Source organism: Sturnus vulgaris, chromosome 2, assembly GCF_052056855.1.
Source record: "Sturnus vulgaris isolate bStuVul1 chromosome 2, bStuVul1.hap1, whole genome shotgun sequence".
Classification (NCBI taxonomy): domain Eukaryota; kingdom Metazoa; phylum Chordata; class Aves; order Passeriformes; family Sturnidae; genus Sturnus; species Sturnus vulgaris.
This window is the reverse complement of record NC_142244.1, coordinates 38,366,130-38,378,253: the sequence shown is the minus strand read 5'-3', so window position 1 is coordinate 38,378,253 and position 12,124 is coordinate 38,366,130. Positions and strand designations below refer to the sequence as shown.

The 12,124-nt window shown below is 44.0% G+C and overlaps 1 long non-coding RNA gene across 5 annotated transcripts; it reads right to left on the bottom strand.

Annotated features, from left to right (window-relative positions):
* Positions 1–381: 381 nt before the first annotated feature.
* On the bottom strand, positions 382–11,404 carry LOC148224727 (uncharacterized). Of its 5 annotated transcripts, none has more exons than XR_015801306.1 (5): positions 10,089–11,404; positions 6,957–7,084; positions 6,247–6,360; positions 1,770–2,841; positions 382–804 (listed from the first exon to the last, which is right to left on the bottom strand). It is a non-coding gene; the product is annotated as an uncharacterized LOC148224727 (long non-coding RNA). The 5 variants fall into 5 exon arrangements; XR_015801309.1 differs by having other exon boundaries at positions 10,097–11,404; XR_015801308.1 differs by having other exon boundaries at positions 384–804; positions 1,770–1,921.
* Positions 11,405–12,124: the final 720 nt, after the last annotated feature.

Sequence of the window (12,124 nt, the reverse complement as noted above, 5' to 3'; positions counted from 1 at the left end):
TCTGGCTGCCCAAACAGGTGTCACCACTCCCAACCTACAGACTCATTTCCTGATCGCGTCTTAATCGGCGAGTTGGTTGTGAAAGTTGATTTCTTGCACATTCTTATATCAGTGGGAATTTCTGCCCTTCCCTGACAAGTATTATAGGCAGCCTTTGACATACAGCCCTACAGGACCTAAATAGGCTGCTATTCTTTCCCTACACTGAAAGGGAGCTTTGTGCCAGGGATTCATTAAACTGCACTGCACAGCCCTTCATAAATGGGCTCAATAATGAACAGTCGATTTAACTGGAAAAGCTGCTGGAGCTGTTAAATTAAAGGGAAATAAAGTGCACTTCAGGCTCAGTCTGCCAGAAGAAAATGTTGACCTAAAAAAAAAAATCTTTATTTTACTCAATCTCTTGCAAACAGGCTAAAATCTTCAGGAAGTTTATACTCACAACAGTGGGAACAATTTTAAAACATCCTGATTTGCTTTCCCACTAATAAAGAAAGAATTGCAATGAAATACTCAATAAAATAAGGAGAGAAGAAAGGCGTATTCCACTTAAGCCAAATTTAATCCCCTTAACGTAAATTTAATACTTATATGTAGATCCCTCATCCCATCAACTTTATATAGGAAAAGTTTCCACTGGAGCTGGGTTCATAAAGTCATTAGGGAGGTACTTTATTTCCAGTTTGCCAGTATTTTCTGAAATTCTGTGGTGCTATGCAGTCCAGTCCTCCAGTGTCCAGTTCTGTCATCACATTGCTCATAAAGCAGTGGTTGCTTTGCCCATGTGAGGTGTGCAGGACTCAGCTGAAAAACAGGCACACACGGGAGACTCCATTTAATCTTCTGAATGAACACAAAAGTCCATCACTCAGCTGAGCCTGACCCAACTCTTGGTTGTGGAGGAGTGAAATTCCTTATTTCAGTGAGGTTACTCCAGTGTAAACCTGGAGCAGTGAATCAGCTCTTCCATCACAGCCATCTCACTCTCCTTCATCTGGAGAGTTTTAAATCCTCTTCCTCACCTATGTTCTGTACCTTATATATGAAATATTGTGAAGAGAATCTATCTATGTGAAGGTAGACTGGAAGCTTAAGGACAAGATCAGAAGAATCATGCAATGGGGAAGGGACCAAGTCCAAATCTAATTCCTGGGGCAGCTCATCTGAAAAGAAACCTCAGCACCAGCTTAAAAAGCTTAGTGCTGCTTTCACATTTCACATTGTAGCTATTTTTTCCTCATGTAAACTTCCTGATTGGAGAAACCCTCATCTTCTTCATACTATTGTGATTTTTGTTCAAATCTAGTATATAATATATAAGGTAATGGCAGCAGGCTTTCAGCTCTTCACTGAAACTACCTTCAGTGGGCTTAATATCTTTTCATACTCTGAAAACATGGAGCATTCAGGAAGAATGCTGAAGTTAGCTGAAATATGTCAGTCTTCCACCTAAATTGTCTATAATTATTTAAAGTTTGATTTTAAATTACCTGGAGTAGATCAAAATCCCACAAGAATTGCAAAATCATGAATTTATCTGTCAAAAAAATAGTGCATTTAATAAGTTGATAAGCCACCTCTTGTCCTGGTGACTCACCAGTGCAAGAGTTGTGCGAAAAGCACCACTGGCATCTTCAGGAAAGAGTTTTGGGGGTTGAAATTGTAAATATTTTTCATTAAGTCATGCTCCTAATCTGGCACTTGGCTACTGGTAGAAATATGAGGAAACATATGTACAAATACAAAAAATAATTAGGAAAAAAACCCACCTTTCATAGTATCGAGAATTTTTTTTTTCCTCAGTTCTTGTGTATTCCTTGAAATTTTCAGGGTTTTGTCTTCACTCAGAGACATTTCTGAAGGTAAACGTGTGGGGGTCAGGAACGAATTCCTTCCTTTCTTTCTGTAGTAGTGCAGGTTGCTGCTTGGAAGAAATGTGAAATGCTATCAGACAGCAAGTAATGTCAAACACTGTCTTGTTTGCTGCAGACTATCTTCCCTCTAATGTTCTTTTGCTTGGCAGGAACCAGCTCGTTTGACCTCCTGGTCCCTGACAGGCTTTGAGGAGGGGCTGCATGGCTTTAGGGTGGACAAGAGTCCTCAAACCTTACCTGATGAAAACAGTGAGGATTTTAAAATGCTACAGAAGAGTCTTCATGTATCTCAGGATGGCCACTGATACCAAAGGTGTTGGGTGTGCCTCAGGGGTCTGGCCACGCTCTGCCCACAGCACGGGGAGAGCAGGGGAGGGCCAGGTGCTGCCTGGGTCACACACAGCTCGGCAGCAGGGTTTCAGGAAGAAGCTTTCTCTTTCAGTATCTCTGCTCTGAAGTAAGGACCTGGTCCAGTTCCCAGTAAAGCCATTTCCACTGAATTTCATTAAGTTATGAATAACTCTGGTCGATGGATCTAATGTTCAGAATTGCTGGGCATCAACAATTCCCGTGACTCTGGTGAGCCAGAGGGTCTCTGCCCTCTGTTTGGCAATTTTCTCGAGCCAGGAAACCCCATGCCAAAATCTTCGTATGATTTGTGGCATCTTTGCTCCATGTAGCTATGAGCTGAACTCTGCTTGTCCTTCCAGCTCTCCCATGGCCTGGAATCAGCACTCTCTCTGACTCTGGACAGCTCTCAAATGATGCTTCAGCCATGCTGACTTGGAGGTGACTTCTCTCTGACTTGAAGGTGATTTTCAGGTACCTCTGACCACAGCAGTGTTAGCAAAACTTTTCCTACTCCTTAATGTCTATCAAACAAACCTAGTGCAGCTGAGCTGATGGATCAGCTGGAGAGGAAAAGGCTCTGGGGAAACCTTAAAGCACCTTCCAGTGCCTGAGGAGGCTGCAAGAGAGATAGAGGGACTTTTCACAAGGGCATGGAGTGACAAGACAAGAGGGAATGGCTTTAAACTGGTAGAAGATAGGTTTAGGTTAAATATAAAAAAGAAATTCTTCACTGTGAGGGTGGTGAGGCTTTGGAATAGATTGCTCAGAGAGGCTGTGGATGTCCCAATCCTGGAAATGCTCAAAGCCAGGTTGTATGAGGCTCTGAGCAGTTTGGTCTAGTGGAAAGTGTCCCTGCCCATGGTAGGGGTTTGGAATTAGACCTTTAAGGTCCCTTCCAACCCAAACCATTCTGTGATTCTGTGTGACCCCATGGCAGACAACAACAGAACCCACTCCTCACAGATATTTACCTACAGGTAATTTTTTTCTGGTGTGTTACAAACGTTATAAGATATTTTCAGCACAAGTTCATCTGTAAAAATACTGTTCAGCAACATATTCCAGTATTTAAATAAAAATACTTAATTGATTAAAATAAATGAAAACTGGTTAAACCCCAGTTTTTTATAAGAATTTTTTTCTCATTAAAAAAAAAACAATTGTGGAAATTTTAATAATTTTATTTTCAAATAAGAAAGCTATCAAAACTGTGTCCAGTTTTGACTGTCAAGAATTACCTATTAGAAAATTTCAAATCATCTTTAATAAGCTTAACTTAACAGGCAAATATGATTTTCTCTTCCCAGCCTTGCCACCCATCCACTGCAGCACTGGACTGTTCTGAGGGGCTCTCCAAGATCTGGAGCCAGACCAGGAATACGTTTTTGCCAGGGTGACATGAAGATACATGTGAAAAATTATCAGATGTAGGACAGCTGATGTTCCTTGTCTGAGCTGCCGCAGGGAAATCAAAATCCCAAATTAATGTCATGGTCTTCAGATACCAGGACAAATTTTATTAAAGCTCTATTTTTCTTTTTCACTGTTTTTCTCCCTTGCTGAGGTATGTCAGCAGGGAGTTTAATCTCATCAGGAGCAGTAATTGGTCCCAAGATGCCTTTCTTACAGCAAAAATAATCTCAGTGGTGAGGCACAGCCTGGAGGCTGAGATGGGCACTGGTCTGCAGGACCTGGGCATGGCAGGAGACTCTGCTCCTGCACAAAGAGCTTCCTTGGCCATGATACATTCTCCCATGGCAAGCCCCAGACCCTAAATCACCACAGCACCAGTGTCAGTCACCCAGGACAAGCTCTGGGTTTCAGTGGGTTTGCTCTCCTGCTTAGATTTGGGCATATCTTGAGGAACAGAAGATTTTGTTCAGAGCAAGAGGGGTTAGGAACCAATTTGTGGGGCACAGATGCCTTTTAAATGGTACCTGTCATAGGTTTCATTAGGAGTTTAGATTCTAATATTTTATCTGCCTATAAATTGTCTAGATAAACATATAATAAAGACATATATGCCCAGAGTGGGAGTATACTTCGATTAAGAGCTTTGCATACAGCCAATACTGTATATAAAATACAGACTAAAAAAAGACCTCTTAAGAAAAGACCTCTTTTTTAAAGCTATAGGTGACATAAATATTGGATTCTTGGTTACCAGAAATGTTTTCTTAACCAGATGTTTTCAGTCTTTTCTTAACAGAGCCACTCACAGATTGTTCCCTGAATTATTTCATGTTTAGAAATGGTGTCTGGTTAAAAGAGAGAGGGAGACGGAGGGAGAGAGTCGCACAAACTGCCATTATCATGCAAATAGCTCCAGAGGAAAAAGGACAGTGAAAATGATAGCACTGATCTAATTATCTGCAGGCCAATATAGCTAAGTCACTGAAAGAGGCCCACAGAAAAGGCTGCCACAGAAACACAAAAAACAGCCAGAAAACAATAAGGAACTTAGCAACAGTATAAAAACGGACTTCTTTCTGTGCACAAAGACTAGTTTTATGAGCATTTTTCTTGCTTTCAGTTTGCAGAAAAGGTTAGAGCACATTTTAAATTCTATGCCAGGATATTCCCCCCCTTCAGCTCCCAAAGATCCTTTGGCACGCCGTCATATCGCGGCGCGCCCGGCGGTGGGAACGTGCTGCTCCTGCTCAGCGTGTCCGGAGCGCCAGCCGTGCTGGGCTAAGGGCTCCAGGCCAGGTGGGCTCTGCCAGAACCCTGCTCCATGGCCTGGGCCTCCACCACCAGATCCGAGATGTGCCCTCTCCACGTGTTAATGCTCTCGTCTTCCTTCAGGGAAGGAACATTCAGGGGTTCCCAGCTGGAGGATGGAGCATTGGTTTGTCCGCTTCCCACCCTCCCTGGGGCCGGCCGTGCCAGGGTGTCGTCGTTCCCTCCCTGTGGAGCCCCGGGAGGAGCCAGCTGTGCCAGCCTGAACGGGCACAGCCATCCAGAGCCGTGATCCAGCTCGGCAAGGACCTCAGTAAGGACCACACGGCCCTGCCCACCAGATTGCCAAATACAGACACTGACAGCCAAACTAGAAATATTCAGAAGCCATTGATTGTGGTTGTCTAAGAGGACCCTACATGGTCTTGCCCCTAATCTCTTATTCATGGGGGAAACAGGCAGCTCCAGAGTAACTTCCCTGCCCTATTTCAGTGATGCTGCTGGCCTTGTTTTCCTGATGACCTTGAAAGAGGCCCCATTATCAACCTAATCAAACTAATCTCAACCAGGTCTGCAGAACTCAGGGAACCTGCCAACTTATCCCAACATCCATTGGATTTACAAGTGTCAAACCAGTGCAGGCAGTTGCCCAAAATGTCCTGAAAATGGTTTTTAGAAATCCAGAGGTCACCACGCTTCTTTTTGAGAGGGGAAACTCCCCCCCCAGTACTTGCTTTTGTTCATCGCAAGTTTAAACTGGACTGAGACCAAAGTCAGAAAGGGAAAAAACACAGACAACTTCTCTCTCCAAAATCTTCAAGCCATCTAATCTCTCCTACTCCCAATTTAGGCTTAGAAAGTCTACTATTATATCAAAATATCCATAATTAGCCTCATGCCAACAGTGTACAGACACTACAACAAATAGTTGCCAGATGTAGGAAGCCTCATTCATATGACTGAATGCTCAGGAAAATGAAAGTGAGGAAAGGCATTATCTTCCAAACAACTTTTAATTATTTATTGTGGGCCTATGGAAAAGGACTTTTAAGAAGGATCTGAAAGGGAATATGGAGCAGTCATTCAGGTTGGATGGGGAAACTCACCAAAATCGACAAAATTCAGTTGTCTAGTGGCATCACAAGGAGGAAGAATAGAATCCACTGGAAAACCCTGAGGGATGAGAGGATTCAGACTACATCCTCAGGCACAGACAGGGTGGGCACGTTTGGCAATGACTCAAACCAGTTCTGAGCCTGTCACCCTCACAAACAGCCAGACATGAAGGTATGGAAATACAAACACTGTGCACTCAATTTTGCCCAGAGGAAGTTATGTATACATGTTTGGAGAACATCTGGTGATATTTTTTGTGCAAGATGCCATCTTTGAGCCATCTCTGCAGTCTGGAGCCTTCATCTCTGATCTTCAGGTGGGGACCACTAGGTGTAGACCACTGCAGAGTTAACACATGGCCTAGATGCATTATTTAAAGGTGGTTTTCCTTAGAAGCATGATTTTGGTTCATTGAATGGTTCATGGAGGAAGAATCAGGAGAAAGAGGGCAGAAGGACTGTTAACAGAATTTTGGAAGGGGTGGGCAGATTCACTTGAAGAATTTTGTTCTTGAGAAAGACAACTATCAGCTGCTTTAAAAATGTTCCCATATCTATCCAGCAAGGGCTCCTTGAGACCCTGCCCAGTCTGTGTCCCAGAGGACAAACTGGAGGGTTATAATGCACATGACTTGAGTGGAGATCTATGGAAACTTGGGTCAGGTTCAGAGGGAATTGGTCAGGCCAGTGGAATCTTAGATTAGAAATCTGCTAATGAGCCACAGGCAGACCTGTGCACATCTGTCATGGTCCTTCCTTTTTTCCTGCCTCAACCCCAGCTCCCACTACTGTCTGTAGCCAGCATCACATACAGCCTCATGGTGAACAGCCCAAATTGCTGCTAAAAGATAAACCTGTCCTTTTTCAACCTTGACAGGTTCACCTGAACCCTGCTCAAATCCCTGCATTCCCAAACCTTTGTACCAGCTTTTCCTACCTTACAGACCTCTTGGAAATATGGAATATCACAGAGAAAGGAAGCCCAGAATTCAAGTTGGCGTGAAGAGTATGGCAGGCAGCTCATTCTCCAGCGTGGCCCTCTAACTGCACTAAGTCTCCCTGTATCTGAAATACAACAGACAACAGCAGAATAAACAAATCAGATGAAGCAAACTACCAGTAAGAGAGAGAAATAACAGACACTCAGCCCCTCCATCCAGCTCTCTGGCATTCATTACATCTTATTTTGATTTTGTAGTGTCCACAAATCCCATCTACTTTCTAGGAGAGCTTTGTTAGCATTTATGTTATTGTGGGGGAAGCTGTCATGTCTGTGAGTAGTCAGCTAAGGTCAAAAAACAGATTTTGGTGGCAAAAATGGCTGTGTCAGATAAATGTTAGCCATGGTGATTATCTGCCAGAGAATGTGAACAGGCTACAAAATGATAAGAGGAGCTGCTGGAACCAGAGATCCAGTTTCCTTTTTTTCCATGGAATTTAATTTATGCCATCTTTGCAAACAATACCTGACCACTGTGTGAGATGGTCCAGCACCAGAACAGCTGCAGCCAAACTGGTACCCAGCTGAACTCACCTCCTTGTTTGCTGCACTGGTAAGAGATTGGAGGGTGTTTGAGCCTTCTTCCTCACAATTCTGTGCATTCTTTGATCTTCCACATAGAAGTCTCTCCCCACCTGATACTTCAGGGAGGAACTAGACCAAGCACTGCTTAGGTGAACAAGGGCCATGAAAACTAGGCTTGATTGTCAATATCTAAACCACCTCCTTAACATTTCAGGAAGTGATGGGTTTAATTCCTTTCTGTGTTTCCCAACTGCAGAATACACAGTAGTAATCAGCTTTCTGGAGGTGTGGAGATGAGCCTCACAGTCTGATGCCCACCATCCATGATTTGCTCCATGACATGAAGGGCTGTGTAGAGAGGTCCAGCAATAACCCAACAGGGTACCAGTCTTTAGGGCTCTGAGACCAGGAGCAGCCCTGGGTCAGGCATCATCATTAAGAACTGTCTGTCAAGGCATTCTTTCCATCATCAAGAAAAAAAATATGGCCTTTTAAAAAGTGTCTGGGATACAGAGACCCCTTTCTGAGCACAAGGAAGATAGATCTGTGCTGGTAGCCCAGAGAACTGGTTTTCAGCTACTTTGACTGATAGTCTGGTATCTGACTTGCCCTTATCCTTGCCCCAGTTGATCTTGCTGGCCCGGGTCCATAGTCACTTGCCAAGAAGGGGATGGCTGTACCTCTGTAATATTAGTCAAATTTGGGGACTTGGGGCCACAGAGGCTGCCTGGGATGTTCAGACATGTTTAAGACAAAATTTCCAAGTCACCACTAATTGCTTTCCTTTGGGGATGGCTGAACTCTTGCCTGCCCATAGGAAATGGGGAACGAATTCCTTATTTTGCTCTACTTGTGTGTGCAGCTTTTTCTTTACCTATTAAACTGTCATTATTTCTCACTTCTGCCCTTCTCATTCTCTTCCCTGTGCTGCTGAGGGGGTGGGGGAAATGAATGTGTGGCTGAGCTGCTGGCTGGGGTTAAACCACAACAAAATGCCAATTTCAGAACATGGTGCAGAAGAAGCTGACTTGCACCCCTCACACTGGTGTCCAATAATTGAGGATTCATTGGGATAGCAAGCTGAAGAGTTCCTGTAGCTTGTGTGGGTTGTGAAGCCCTGGGTTCAAGTATTGGCTCCCAGTGCTGCTTTGTTATTTAACATGACAGATCAAACTGCTGCCCACTTGCACTTCCATCCTCTCCATTTCCTCCTCGATCAGCAAAGACTGATGTACATCTTTGCATCTCCAGGAAGGACTTTTGTGTTCCCTTTGTCACAGCAACCCTCTGCCTTGAGAATGAGCTCCAAAGACAAGGATGTTTCATAGACAGGCTTTAGCTGGAGAGAAGATGCAATTTGCTGTCCAGAGGGACTTTTCTTGCTAGGCTAAACCTTAAGGCTCAGACTCCTAAAGGTGTCAAATGCCTACCAGTTTTAGCATGATTTAGAGACTATTACCAAAGGCCAGAGATGATCTATGGTGTTAACTCTCCAGGGCTGTGAGACTTAAAGGAGAATATGTGACACATGGTCAAGCCAACTATACTTTAGAAACTTTGGAATTTTATTCACATTTTCCAGTTTTCCTTTTCTCCATCCACCACACATATTACTATACTTTTGCTTTTGGAAAAAAAAAAAGAATGAAGAAATAGGAAAACAACACCCCCAGCTTAAAAAGAAAAAATGTTTTAAGAATACTTGGCAAAACAAATCTCATTTAGCAATCTCAGCCAACACTTGGTAACAAGTTGCCCTAAGAGTAGTGCCATATTCCTGGTTCTATTCCATGTGCAGCAGGGACATGGGTTCATCATTCACTCTGCCACTGCTGCCTTCCTCCACTGGCCATGGTCTTCCCTGCTTAAGGCCATCTTGGAATCACAGAAGCATGGATCATGGAATATTTGGGGTTGGAAGAGACCATTAAAGGCCACCTAATCCAACATCTGACAATGAGCAGGGACACCTTCCACTAGTCCAGGTTGCTCAGAGCCCCTTCCAACCTGGCCTCAAATGTTTCCAAGGATGCAGCAGCCACCACCTCTCTGGGTAACCTGTGTCTCTATAACCTCACTGTAAAGAATTTCCTTCTTATACCTAACCTAAACCAGCACTCCTTGAACCTCTCAAGATGTGCACACCTCACAGCTTGCTGCTGTCACTGTCCTCTTTTTTTAACATAAAACCTTGCCCAAAAGCAGTTGTGTAAAGATTTAATCAGAAAAGTGGTTGTAATTAGGATAACTTGGAAGGAGAAAGGCTGGAGGACTGGTAATGTGGGACCTTTACCCACGCTGAGGACACAGCCTACTTATGGAGCCCAAAGCCACCAGCACGTTTTCAGGACCCAATCATTTCCTGACACGAGAGTAAGAGCTCAGCAGTCACTGTGCTAAAATTTTGTTCTTCCCTCTGGATTTGAGTCCCCTGTGACCACGGTGGGATCAGACACCCCGTGATAGGTCCCAGCCCCGAAGCATCCCTGTGTGTGCAGCAGACACCTCTCCAGTCCCCTCCCAGGCTCTCCAGGAGCCACTTACTGACTCGCCTCATCCCAAAACAACAACGTCAGTCATCGCTCCTCTTCCCAGCTCCGTCCCCCGCCCCAGGGCGAGGAAAAGCGTCGAATAATCCTCCTCCTCCGTTCGGTGTGTGGTCTGCTCCTCGGTGTCGTCATGCAGACAGTGCAGAGACAGGGGGTCAGGCGGGTCATCAGAATGCTAATAAGAAATCTGATTGATGAGCCGGTGCCTCGGGGATGAATGGGATACTTAATTAATGACTTCTGCTCTGTTTAAGAAAAAGTTTCCCTTAACTTCCATCTCTTTTTCTGGGAAAAAAAATTAAAAAGAAGAAGGAAAAGAAGAAAAAAAAAGAAAGAAAGAAAGAAAGAAAAAACCTCTATAATCCCAAGTTTTCCAAACAACATAAAGGGAACTTCAAAGACAGACGTGGCCAGTTTTTATGTGTTGGGTTGGTTCAGTGATTCTTTCCTTTCTTTGTTTACAAGGGCAGCCAGGCTTGATTCCAAGGCTGAAAAATAAAAGGCTACATTGTTCAACCAGATTCTGGATTTTTACAAGAAATTTCCTCCTTCCCAGTAGGGCAATTAACTGCTTCATTTCTGGCTCTGCCAGTACCAAAACATGCTGCCAGGCCTGTGAAACTCAGCAGAGGTCGGTTCCTGCCAAAACACTGCTCTGCTTCGGAAACAAGATGTACTATGGAGATGTTATTGTCCCATTAAATCCAGCCAGTGATCCAGGACTGGTTGTTTGTGGGGTTTTTTGCAAGGAAATAAAAGCCCATCGGGAAAAATACCTGGTAGGCACTTAGCTTAGGAACATTGGACTGTGTATTCAGGGAGATTCGAATGGGATTTCAAACCAGCAATTAGCAATGGCAAAACAGCAACAGTTGCAAATGATCTCTTCCGGATTGATTTGGAGGGTTATTTCATGCTAAATGAATAGCAGCAGGAAAGAAGATGAAAAGGGAAGGAAGAAACCCACACAAATTATTTTTTGAAGTTTGTTTTTTTTTTAGGAACAAGCTCAGCTGCAGAGTTAAGGGCAGTTCAAACAGCTTGGTATCAGCACCTGGGAAATGGGAAATAGCAACAAAGGGATGCAGGGAATCATATTGGATCCCACATGTTTCCCACACAAATTCATTCACTCCTGGTCTCTCTCCATTGTTCCCAACACACAACATGAAGCCAGGCCCACAGGCTCAGCAGATTTGTGGGATCTTCAGCCCCTTTGTGGACCCAAGCAGGGAAGGAAGCTGCATTCCTCAGCCCCACCTGGGCTTCACCAGCCCTTTGCTGGGGTTTAAGGGGGTCCCAAATGCTAGGCCCATTGCAAGAACATTTTGGTAGGGAAGAGCTGCTCATGCACCACTAGTCAGTGTGTATTTAAGTGCTTGGTTGTTCTGAAGCCCGTGGGAGACAGGCAAGGATCCTGACCAAGTCCATGGCTGCCCCTGGCAGTGATGTCCATCTCAGGATCACAGGACCTGCAGGCTGCCTTTGGCTGGATTGCTGGAGCTGAATTGTGATGCTGGTGTCTCATTTTTAACTTCTCCCTGTAGTAATCCTGTACATATCCAACATAACCTGTAAATATGTTCAGCTGTACCTTTAAATACAATTCAAGTAATTTATTTTAAAATAGGCAAGAGATGCTGAGGACACAGAGAGTTGGCATCAGACTGAAATTTGGGCACACAATGGAATGTGCCAGCTGCAGAAGAAGAAAGGACAGGCATGAATTTAACCTGGCAGCCTAGTCTACTATTTGTCCTTTTTAAAAAATTGTGCATGCATTTTCTAAGTGAGTAGGCACCTGCTTTGGCCTAAGGGTTTAGAGCACTAGTTACTCTCACCAGCCTCATTAGTCTAAATCCCTCTTTTCCAAATCCCACTTTGGGATATAGGAGTCACTCATTTAGATTGTTTATTATCTAAAAACATCACTGACTTATTTAAAGTGATGGGAAAGTTCAGAGTCCTTCCTCCCTCTGATCTTGGGTCCCCATAGCTGTGATTTTTAATTTTGTCCAAGAGATGATCTGC